Genomic DNA, 12,632 nt, shown 5'->3' on the forward strand with positions numbered 1-12,632 from the left:
TAAGAGGTTTTGAAAAATAGATGAATACAAATGCTTAAGGGTATATAATGGGAGGAAGTGTGCACAAATAAATGCATTAGTGTGATTATTGAATTAGCAAGTAGGGAAGGAGATTAAGGAGGGTGCTGAAGGGATTTGGATCTATAATGTGAGGATAAGTGAACAACAGTGTGAATGAACATAAGGGAATGAGTGAGGATTAGCGAGAACTGGAGAAAGAATACTGTACGAGAGCACATGATGGAATAGATTACATTGGAGAATAGAAAGAATAGCAAGCAGAGGGAGAAGAGAACAGAAGGAGCACAGAAGTCTGGTGGAAAGTGAGAAAGGGTACAGGGACACACACAGTTGAGTAGAGTTTTTACAGTGCTGCTATTGATACTTTAGTTATCAATGATGGGGTTTTACAAGCACAAAAAAAAATCACATCCTTAATTATCGCGTACCAAAGTCATTCCAGTTAAACAGTCAGTACCATATGGTCTCGTCCTCTAACACAGGCTCTCAATGTTTGATAGATTTGGTACCTAAAGTTGCCAACTGTTCTTCGTTGTGCGGGGCAGGCATGTTTTTTGTAGACTTTGTCCCACATACAGCGAAAGCAGGATGGTCTTATGTCCCTGTCTTGCTCATACACACTGCCGTTTTAAGACCGTAAAGAGTTTATGAAAAGGTGTGCGTTGCCATGGTTTACTTTTTTCCATTATTCTACAACCCACCCTGTGTCTATCCATAGTTGCAGGCTCAGCAAGAGCATTTGTTGCAGCCAGCCCGTGGTCAATACATTGACAGTCAGCCTGCTGCTGCACACTGTGCTTGTGTACCCACCTGGCTGCTGCTCTTCATGTACTGTCATTTTATTTTCTGAATCAGTGTGCAGAGCATGCAAAACAAATAATAAATAAATAAAAGTTTAAAAACACAACTATTTCCCACACCGTGCAGTAGCTGAGAAGCAATGACCTGTGCTTTTTTTCCCTTGTCATGATAACTCTATTGTTTGTAAGACATATTCCATCTGAAGGTAAAGAAAGGCTTCTCAAAAGGCCTTGTTTATTTACCAGGAAAAGGCAGGAAGATTGGTGTACTGAATAATCCTCAAATTTAAAAAACGCCAGCACTTTCTGAAATCTGGCAAGATATGTTGCAAGCTGCCAATTGCTGGGGTAAGCGCTACTTTTCAAAGAGTCTGGTTTGGGTCGCAAATATCCCGTTCACTTTGTATGCTCTGGGCTTTTAGGCCTGTAAAATTGCAGCTGAGAATGGTAATCTCAGGGTAGTTGTCTAGGCTTAATGCTGAGTGCATGATGTGTTCAAGCCAAAGAGTTTAACAGTTTGTAAAATGAGCATCACAGAATAATTCAGTAAGAAGCAATCTACATAATCCTTAAATAAACTGCAAGTGCTGGCTGTCACTCCATGGCAGAGATAACTAGTTGTAAACACTTATGGTGAACTCATCACATTAAATGCAAGGTTTCAACAACAATGTATACACTTATTACAGGAAATGAAAACAAAAAACTACTCTCCTTTGTGTCCCCTAAAATATAGCATATTGTGGGTCTTAGTCAATGGGAGAGGTAAGGCTAAGGCAATGCTGGAATTGGCTCGCAGAGCATGTGTCCTGAGGGAGGAGAGGAAGGCAATCACACACCACCTGCATAAAGTTGTATATGTAAATCGGGTCCAGTGGCCTGGACACACATTACTGAAAGCTGCCATTTTTTGCTAATCAGTGTGGTCTGTGTCCAGTCAAGCAGCAGCAAAGAGCCCATGTTGTAGGGTGTAACGTGCAATTTAAAAAGGATTGGTCTCTATGCATCTTCAAATGTGGTTTTGTGCCCAAGTTGACAAATCCGATGACAAAGGAAAAATCACTCACCCTGGTAGCTACTCCTACGCCATTATCCCCTTTCCTCCATACTATATAAGTTGTTCGTCCCATGGGGATGCAAACGGTCCATTTGCACAGCAAACAAAAAATGTCCCCCAAATTTTAATTTGGGTGCTGAGTCCATGCATGCCGAGCGTGCCCAGACACATGCCCACTCCACTCACCAGGCGCCGTTTCCGCACGTTACACGGGATCACATTTTATGGTAACTTTATAAGGGGGCTGGAGGAAGGGATGTATAAAAGAAAGGGGACTATGGACTAGGGGTACAGTAGTCACTATAGTGAGTTACATTTCCTTACTCTTATGTCCCATCCATTTTACTCCATGCTTTATGGGAGACTACCAAGCATTTTCTTATAGCGTGAAGATTCGACCACTATCAAATACGCCTTGGAGAATCGCTTGTTAGAACCTAGCATCCACTTCACTGCTGGTGTCCATGCAGAAGAGTTTGCAAAATGCTGACGGTGAATACCATGTAAACCAAGCCCTATCCCCCATCTCTACCTCATTGATCCCTGAATGGTAATGTTCTGGCTTGGTATTTTCCCTTGGGTCTCCCCCAAGGTCGTTGGATTGGGAGAGCGTCTTTTAAAGACTTTCCTCTTGTTTTTCCTGAACTTTGAAACACTTACAACTGCTTGTTATGTTACGTACATTTTACTTGGTTTCTTGGTATCTTGGCACTTTGAGCTGGATGGCCCATAGAGATCACCAGATAAAGGAAAGGTCTTAGCATGAAAAAGCCTGAGCTGCATCTGGCGCTGACCTGAAGATCCGGGGACAAGAAGCTGCTATTTTAACCCCCAAGTTCTAAACAGAGTCCACTGGAGAAGTAAGTGAGCCCAGAGAACAGAGCCAAAAATCCATAGTCCAGAGGGACTGAGAAGCACGAGGGCCAACTACTAGGACCTCGGTTTTCTCTCCATTAAGATTTACCAATTTTTGTTCACCCAGATGCCAATGGCTGCTAAACACTCACAACCGTGAGGCAGTTGCATTCAAGTTTTGATCCACTCTTTGACTAAGGTGGGTGTCCTATGCATAGGCAAAGTAACAATGCCCATGATCCTGTATCAAGGTGGCTAAAGGGCAAATGTAAACATTTAAAAGTAGGTGGGGGAACAGTCCCCACAGAATCAAACAGAAGAATATGATCTAAATGGCGGAGTGATAATGTTTTGGGTCCGTTCGGAAAGGAACAACCTCAACCACTTTAGGACCCTGCCTGTAACCCACACCTGCTCCAGCCGATGACACAGGATGGCATGGTTGATGGGGTCAAACGCTGTGGACTGGTCCAACAGGATCAGAAAAATTGCTAAAATACTCCTAGTCTCCTAAAGGACTTATTGGGTTCTGTGATTCTAAGGGCACTGGGCCCCTTCTTTTCTAGCTAGGGGGAGGACTTTTTAACGTTCAAACCGGTGTCCAGTCAACTGGTCGACGACAAACTGGTCGACTGCAATTTGGTCGACACCATTTGGTCGAATGCCAAATGGTCAAATTTTTTTTTTTTTTATATATATGTGTTTTGTGGGTTTTCGTGTGGGAAAAAAAAAAAAAAAAAAAAAAAAGGGGGGTGGGGGGGGGGGGGGGGGGTGGGGGGGACCCCCCCAAAAAAACCAAAAAATGGGTAAAAAAAAAAAATTTTCGACCATTTGGCATTCGACCAAATGGTGTCGACCAAATTGTCTGTCGACCAAATGTTTTCGACCATTTGACTGGTAACCGTTCAAACCATAGTTCTAAGGTTTTGCATGACATTTTACTAACCAACGTATTAGTTCTGAAATTCTTGATTACTTACCAGGCTCTATTTCTTTAGTCACTTTGCTTTACTATACTACAGTAACTTGAAACGTAGTTCTAACTGTCTTTCAAAATAAAGTATTAGTGCTCTTAGCAGAGCACCTAAAAGGTGGTTATATTAGTCGTCGCACTATTGTTAAGTTGAGTATCGAGTACCATAGGAAACCCAAAAAATGTATTGCAAATAACTTTTGACTCATGCAACGGATTTGGCTGAAAGTTTTAAAACAAAATTGTATCCCCCCGCACCCACTCCCGCCAGACTGGAAAAGAACGCAGTTTCGGCCTAGTCCCCATTCATTTTCTCATACAAGAAAAAGTCACATTTTGGCTCCAGCACACAGCGAAAACCACTGGATGGAATTGGAACAGGTACGAAACAACTTGGGCAAGAAGTTGACTCTTTCTGGGGGACGTCTGGGGTTATTGGGTCCAGCCTTTTGAAAAATATTTGACAGAGAAGGGGTGTCCCATCTCCCAAAATTATAGTGATATCAACCATGGTGCTTTGCAGCAGAGGCTGTCAGGATTTTCAAAAATTAAAAAGTAGCCACTCCTCCCTCCCCCCAATTTTTTTTATTGCTAATAACTTTGACTTGCTGGATCGATATGGATGAAAATCTGAAAATAAGAGTTTGTCAAGGGCTCCTGCCCCACTAACTGCACATTTTGGGTATTATGGGTAAGTGAAGAAAGGTGCAAGTGGTCTATGTGCCTTGAAACCCAAGAGGGGGGGAAGGGTGGGCACATGTGAATCTAAGCAGATACAAGCATCAGAAATACGATTACAGTAAGTAATGTATGCCTTCTGAGGCTTGTGGATCCTATAAGAATCATATGGTTTGAATAGACTAGCGAGCAGTACCTGGAGAAGGTGGTGGGTTGTTTGAAGGTACAGCGACAAAATAGATGTCAAGATCGCTTGACCCAGTTGTGAGCCACCTTTAGAATGAGTATCTAAGCAGTAATGTTGTGTGAACTGAACTCTAAGTAGCTGTCTTGCAAATGGCATCTAAGGGATTTGCAATAAAGGCTAGAGTAGCCCATGTGCGTCGAATGGAGTGTGCTCTGGGCATGAAAGGTAAAGTTGTCTTTGAAAGAGAAGAACATATCTGGATGCATTTGACAATCCATTTTGAAATGACTGTCTTAGAGACAGGATCCCCATCGCTTCCTGTGGCTATGGAAACAAAGAGCTGATCTGTTTTCCCAACTGGTTTTGTTTAAGTAGTACATCACAGCTCTCCTAACATTTAATGTATGGAGGCTTCCCTCTGCTAAATTTGTTAGGTTTTGAAAGCTGGAAGTTCTATAGACCGATTTGAGATATATTTAAGAGAGATGCATGGATGTGTGCGTAACACTATTTTGTCTTTGAGAATGATAATAAAAGCTCTTGGACAGAGAGCTATAGTTCACTGACTCTCATTATTGATGTAATGCCCACGAGAAAAGCAGTCTTGCGAGGTGCTTAAGATTGGCTTTATGCATTGGCTCAAAAAGGGGGACCCATGAGTTTTAGTAAGGACAGCATTTAATCCCATTCGGGAGTTGGATCTTTTAACCCCCACCATAAAGATTTTAATCACTGGAACCTTCCACCATGGCACTTTACTTTGAGAGGTGGTGTATGCAGAAAGAGCAGCTAGATGGACGTTGAGTAAATTAAAGACTAATCGTGATTCTAGGAGGTAAAGCAGATAGAGAAAAATATGTGAAGGTGACCAGTCAATGTGATTGATGCTGCGTGTTTTGCACCAAAAGACAAAGTGTTTTCCCTTGTTGAAATAGCAGTATCTTCTGTTGGGTTTACGTGCCTCTAAGGATGTCCATACACCTTTGGGGTAGGTTTAAGTGTCCGAACTCTATGACTTCAGGAGCCAAGCTGCTAAGTTGAGGGTTTGAGGACACAGATGTAGTGTTGTCCCCAGATGCTGGGAGAGCATATTGTAAGGGTATGGTAACTTAACTGGAGGGTAAAGTGACATGTTGAGCAGGTGTGGGATCCATGGCTGACCTGCACACATTGGCACCATCAGGATAAGTTTGACTTGTTCCTGGTAAATCTTGTGGATAATCTTAGTGAGAAGAGGTGCTGGGGGAAAGCATACAAAAATCTCCCCGAATCAATTCATCCACAGTATGTTGCCCTTGGACCCTCTTTAAGAATACCTGGATGCGTAGTCTGAGCATTGTGCGTTCTCTTGTGTTGCGAAGAGATTATGTCTGGATGACCCCAGTTTGAGAATATGTGGTTTATGATATCTGTGTACAACTGCCATTCATGCTCTGTTGGAAGTTAAAGCCAAAAGGAAACTCCTATAATTTAAGAATCCAGAACGCCCAATCTAGCTCCAGGGAACTCATTACCATACTTCATGAGCTAGAATTGCCTGCCCCTACCCTGACCACTGCATTAAGGATCAGCAATGGTGCTCTAATGTCCAAAATGCCCTGGAGGACAAGAGCATCCTCCTTCAAAATAAAAATTAAACTAAAAAAGCGTTACTTAACCAGGACCACACCCCCGATGATGTCCCTGTCATGAGACTGCATAATACTCACAAATTCGCCTTCACTCCTCTGACTATCTCAGAAACCGTCAATTATGAAAGGACTCAAACCCTCAAGATGCAAAGGGGACATTTGTCCTCCCACCTTCATTAAAGAGTGTGCTCACGAACTGGCCCCCTTCATTACCTCACTTATCAATAGCTCTTTTGCCTCATGCAAAGTACCGGACGACTTAAAAGAAGCCTGGGTATTACTGTTGCCAAAAAAAAGCCAACTTCCGACCCATCACCACGGTACCATTCCTTCTAAAATTTCTAGACCGAGTAACCTATCAACAGATTCAAACAATCTCCTAGGCCTTCGGCAATTTGGCTTCCGCCCAGGTCACAGAACAGAAACAGCACTTCTGGATCTAAAAACACAAATTGATCAGATCAGGGTCAAAGGTCACCTATGCATCCTCCTCCTGCTGCTGCTTGACCTGTCTGCAGCATTCGATTTGGTCAACCACAAAATCCTTTGCCATCATCTTGAAACGGCTGCTCACTTCTCCCCAGAAGCCATACATTGGATCGAATAATTTCTTTCCAACCGTACCAGGAGTGTTTTCTCTGCTTCCTCAGCTGCTACCCCTGCCCTAGTGTCATGTGGTGTGCCACCAGACTCATGTTCATCACCCACACTATATAATGCCTTCACCAAACTTCTCTTCAACAAATTGTACAAAATGGGTGTCTCATCTACAAATTATGCAGACGACACCCAAATACTCCTCCCTATTACAGGCTTCTACGATACTGACTCGGACAACATCAACAAAATCTACATCATTATCCAAGCGTGGCTGGCACAAAATAAACTATTTCTGAGTGATGAGAAGACTAAATTACTCATCATAGGTAGCAAGTCAAAACTAAACCTATCACAACAATATAAATCTTTCAACCCTGATGGCAATACTATTTATTTATTTAATGTTCTTATATAGCGCCCAAACCCAGAGGTACCAAGGCGCTTTACTTGAAGGTTTACAGAGATAGAAAACAAAAGTGCTTACAGTTACAAAATGAAAACAAAAGCGGTAAGTACATGGTGCCGACCATATGTTAGGTGGCGGGAGCATGATATACACATACCAGGTTATAGTTAGTGGGCAGATACATGGTGCCAGCCACATGTTGCATGGCAGCAACTACATACATATGCATGCAAGGTCATAGTCAGATGGTATGTATATGGTGCCAGCCACTTGTTTCATGGCGGCAGAAAGACATATATATGCAGGGTCTTGGTCAGTGAGCAAATACATGGTGCCAGCCACATGTTACATACACGCTGGTCATAATAAGTAGGTACATGGAGCCAGCTGCTATTACATATCACTCTTCATACCAACAGGGTGAAAACTCTACATATACAAACGTTGTGCCAATCCTATGTTACAGGTGGCAAGTACGTACAGATGAACAAGTTACTTACCAACTGTAACGTTCTTTCGATTGGATATTCCTCCCACGTATTCCTCATCTTAGATATATATACTTACCTTCAGCTTGCTGCTTTGGAAAAAAATATTCTCGTTTCCACCACAGGGCGCTCTCCTCAAGGCCGCGGAGTCGATGTCCCTCGGCGGCACCCGTCGAACACTGACGTCATCGTCTGTATAAGAGCCTCGAGCGCGCCCGCTGGCTTCAGTTCAGTTTTTTCGTATTTTGTAGTCAATTGTTTTTGATTAATGGCGTGCCTCTTTTGACCCAAGCCTTAAAAGAACTTGGAGTGTAATACATGTAAACTGTACTGTGGGGTTGGTTGGGAGGGTCGATGAGGAATACGTGGGAGGAACATCCAATAGAAAGAACCTTACAGTTGGTAAGTAACTTGTTCTTCGAATGGATTGTGTCCTCCCACGTATTCCTCATCTTAGATAGACTCCCAAAGCAGTTATGTCTCGGAGGTGGGAGTACAGACTTTTTCTAATCGTGTACAGAATGGAGTACAGATTTAGCAAACGGACTTTATCGAGAAGAAGTCGAGTCCAGAGCATAATGTTTTATAAAGGTATGCATGGATGACCATGTGGCTGCTGCACAAATGTACAGGGACACCCCTTTTTAGTGCTGTCGAAGTTGCCATGCCCCTGGTTGAATGAGCTCTCAATCCATCAGGTGGTTCTTTCCCAGACAATCTATAACATTCCGTTATAGCCAAAATTATCCATCGAGATAATGTTTGTTTAGTTACCTCCAGTCCCAATTTGCGTCCAGTGTACCCCACAAAAAGTTGATCACACCGACATATTTTTGCCAATCTTGAAATGTAGAAACTAAGAGCTCTTCTGGGATCTAGTCTATGTAGCCGCTCCTCTTCTTTGCTTGCATGAGGAGGAGGGTAAAAAGTAGGTACAGTTATTTTTTGTGACAGATGAAAGTCCGAAACAATTTTTGGCAAAAAAGATGGCTTAAATCTAAGAACTACTTTGTCCTTATCAAAGATAGCGCGAGGAGGACCGCTAGAGAGCGCCTGCAACTCACTTACCCTGCGGGCTGATGTCAATGCAACAAGTAGTATTGATTTCAAAGTAAGGAGCCTTAGCGGACAAGAGTGTAAAGGATCAAATGGAATACATGTGAGAAATTTTAGAACTAAGTTGAAATCTCACACTGGAACCTGGAAAGGTATTGGTGGAAATACATTGTTTAACCCTTTCAAGAATTGAATTATTAAAAAGATATGTTGAAGTAAGATTCTTCTTCTGAAGAGCGCTTGAAAATGGATAGCACTGCTAAGTATCCTTTTATCGTACCAACCTGGAGCCCCAGATTAGCTAAATGTAACAGAAAAGATAAAATTGTGGGGATATTACATTGAAATGGGTCCACATTCTTTTCTCTGCACCAGTTACTGACCTTATTCCAACAACACCGATACAGAGATTTGGTTGCTGGCCTTCTGGCCGAAAGCAAAATCTCCATTACGTCCTCTGGAAGATCCCAATCCTTGTATTTTCAACCCCTCGGAAGCAATGCGTGAAGGTTGAGTGTGTTGACCTCCAGATGGAGAACATGACCTTCCTCTCGCGAGAGAAGATCCCCTCTTCTTGAAAGACGTATTGGAGGGCAGATGGACATGTCCAGAAGGTCCGGGTACCACGTTCTCCTGCGCCCAATCCGGGGCAATTAGGATCATGGTTTTCCTGAACTTTCTCAACCTCCTTATTACCTGAGGGATCACAGGGACTGGAGGAAACGCATACAGAAGAGGAAACTCCCATTCCACTACGAATGCGTCTCCTAGAGCTCCTCTCGGGGGAAATTCCCTTGAGCAGTACAGTTTGCACTTCCTGTTGACACTAGTCGCGAACAGATCCACCTGCGGGGTTCCCCAAAGGGTGAAGATTTCTTGAAGGACTTCCTGAGCTAGTTCCCACTCGTGGGAGACTGTACTCTGCCTGCACAGAGTGTCCGCTGCTGTGTTTTGCTCTCCGGCTAGATGAATTGCCGAATGAGAGATCCTTCTTGTATTGCCCAGAGCCAGAGTTGCATCGCCTCTCTGCACAGCGGCAGTGACCCCACTCCTCCTCTCTTGTTGAGGTAGTAAATGGCCACTGTGTTGTCCGTCATTATTGGGACATTCTTTCCCCGTACAGAGGGCAGGAAGGCCTTCAGCGCTAGTCTGATTGCCCTCAACTCCAAAAGGTTGATATGAAGTTTGGAATCCGATGGAGACCAACGACCGCTGATTGTCAGATCGTTGGTATGGGCTCCCCACCCCGTGAGTGAGGTATCCGTCACAACTGTTATCTCCGGCCATGGTTGCCAAAAAGATTCTCCTCTGAGAATATGATGTCTGCAAGGCCACCATTGTAGATCCTGTGCTACTTCGGCTGAAACCTGCAACAGATCTGACATTTCCCCTGAGAATTGAGACCCTTAAGTTCTGAGAGCCCATTGAAGGGATCTTATTCTCAATCTGGCTTCTGGCACCAGAAAAATGTGGGATGCCATCAGACCGAGCAACCTGAGAAAATTGAAGGCTGGAAGATGCTGGGCATTCTGGAATCTTGTTACCATCTGCAGAATGTGGCGAGTTCTCTCTTCGGGAGGCGAGGCTTTGACCGAGCAAGTATCCAGGACTGCTCCAATAAACTGGAGTGTCTGTGATGGTATCGTGTTTGACTTTTTTAAATTCAGAGAAAACCCTAGTTTGTGAAGGAAGTGACAAGTCTTGGACAGATGATCCTGGGCTTGCTCCTCTGGGGAGCGTGCTCTGATCATCCAATCGTCCAGATAGGGGTAGACAAGAATACCCCCTCTCCTGAGACTCGCTGCCACCACCGCCATCAACTTGGTGAAAACTCTTGGGGCGGAGGTTAACCCGAATGGCAGAACTCGAAACTGATAGTGAGACTTGCCAATCGCAAACGTTAGGTACTTTTCTGTGCTCGAGATGGATTGGCACATGAAAGTAAGCATCCTGAAGGTCCAATGATGCCAACCGATCCTGGAGTTGGAGAGCCTGAAGGATCTGAGAAAGTATGACCATCTTGAACTTGTCCTTCCTTAGGAACTTGTTCAAGTTTCTCAAGTCCAAGATGGGTCTCAGTCCTCCGTCCTTCTTTGGGATGAGGATATACGGGGTATACCAACCCTTATTCCTCTCCGCTACAGGTACATGTTCTATTGCACCTTTCTATAGCAGTGTTAAGACTTCCTGCAACAGGAGCGGATCCGGATGTTTGACAGAGTTGTATCCCGGGGGGTGATTCTGAGGTTTCTTTAGAAAAGGAAGGCAGTAACCTTGGGATACTGTTTCCAGTGCCCAAGCATCTGAAGTAATGCCCTGCCATTCTTCCAGATGTGAGATCCTGCCTCCAACTGGGGTCTTGTGGGTCAAAACCTCAGAGTGGTTTTGCGGCAGCTGCAGCAGCGGCTGAAGGGACAGATGCCGCTGCTGGGGCAGATCTAGCACCTTTTACTCGCCCCCGAGGACATTTTCTTTGACCTCTTTGACTGGCCTGTCCTCTTCCTTTTCCAATTGAGGAATAATAACGAAAAGGGCACCCCTCCAGGAAGATAAGCCTGTGTAGGGGCGTTGCTGAGGTTGTCTTATGGCGGCACTGAGAGATTTAGCCTTGCTTTGGAGGTGTGCAGCTTCTCCAAACTTTCATCCGCCTTGCTGCCAAACAACCTCGAGCCGCCAAAAGGCATATTAAGAAGCCTGGATTGCACATCCGGTGCAAAACCAGACTTTCTTAGCCACGCAAATCTACGTAGCACTTAGCTAGTTGCCATGGACCTGTGTCCAAACCTGATTGAAGGCATTCTCCCGAAGCCTGCTTTCCATCCCTTATTATGGCTAGAAAACCATCACGCTCTTCACCTTCTGGGATGTGTTCAGCTGCCGCTGACATGCAGTCCCACAGGGTATAAGTGAACCTTGCCAAGGTACAGGTTACATTAGTAGACTTCAAAGCCATACTCCCGGATGTAAAAATCTTCCTAGACCATGCATCCACCTTTTTATCGTCCCTATCTGGAGGGATTGTAGGATATGCAGCATTTCTTGTGGAAGTGGCTGCTTGTACTACCAGACTTTCTGGAGTTGGAACAGAATTGCAGGGTCTATATTTAGACACACATTTTGTATAAACTGCCAGGATGGCTTCAGGGTGTTCCCATGCAGAACTAACCCTTCTCTGCAAGGCAATGTGAAAAGGGAGAATGGGGTCTTGTTAAGGAGTTCTTGATAGTATATCGGTCATGTCATCATCTTGACAGACTGGTGAACTTCTACCCCCACCCCATAAATTCTGTAACTCTATGCATGAGTTTTCTGTAGTCCGCATCAGCCTGCTCTGATGGGTCTGGCTTGTCAAATTCGTACTCTGCAGAAGTGTCCAGAGCACTTGCAGTCTGCAAACATTCCTGTAGATCTTCAATTTTTGATTGAGGATTAATTAATTCCTCTGGAACAGATCTTGTGCCAAATTTAACACCAGCAGAGGTGACTTCTTCCTCTTCTGATGATTCTCCCCCATAGATAGATGACATGGTCCTGAAAAAATCATGTCTATTCTCAGGTTGAAAAACCTTTTCTGGTAATGTAGGTTTTTCCCTTATAAAAGGCTTGGGCGTCAATGTAAACGTTGATGGTGCCGATGTCATAACCACATCCTTCGACGTCGAACCTTCGATGACCTCGATGTAATCGTCGAGGGGGTTGCGGAAACTGTCGAAGGAGCTTTCGAAGTTATCGAATGTGAACGCGCGCCGTAGTTTCCTTCGCAGGAATTTTCGACTCGAGGGCCTTCGAAGTCTTTGATGGCGTCGATGTCGACTTCGATGGCGTATGATGTTTTGAAGCCATTTTGTTTCCCTCTACCTTCGATTTATGCACCGAAGGG

The 12,632-nt window shown here is 44.2% G+C and overlaps 1 protein-coding gene across 1 annotated transcript in view; it reads right to left on the bottom strand.

Annotated features, from left to right (window-relative positions):
• Positions 1–12,632, bottom strand: part of ATP6V1E1 (ATPase H+ transporting V1 subunit E1) — a 451,663-nt gene that overhangs the window by 769 nt on the left and 438,262 nt on the right. The gene's annotated exons all lie outside the window — the stretch shown is intronic.

The sequence above is a fragment of the Ambystoma mexicanum genome, chromosome 12, assembly GCF_040938575.1.
Source record: "Ambystoma mexicanum isolate Mex_15411 chromosome 12, UKY_AmexF1_1, whole genome shotgun sequence".
Taxonomy (NCBI): Eukaryota; Metazoa; Chordata; class Amphibia; order Caudata; family Ambystomatidae; genus Ambystoma; species Ambystoma mexicanum.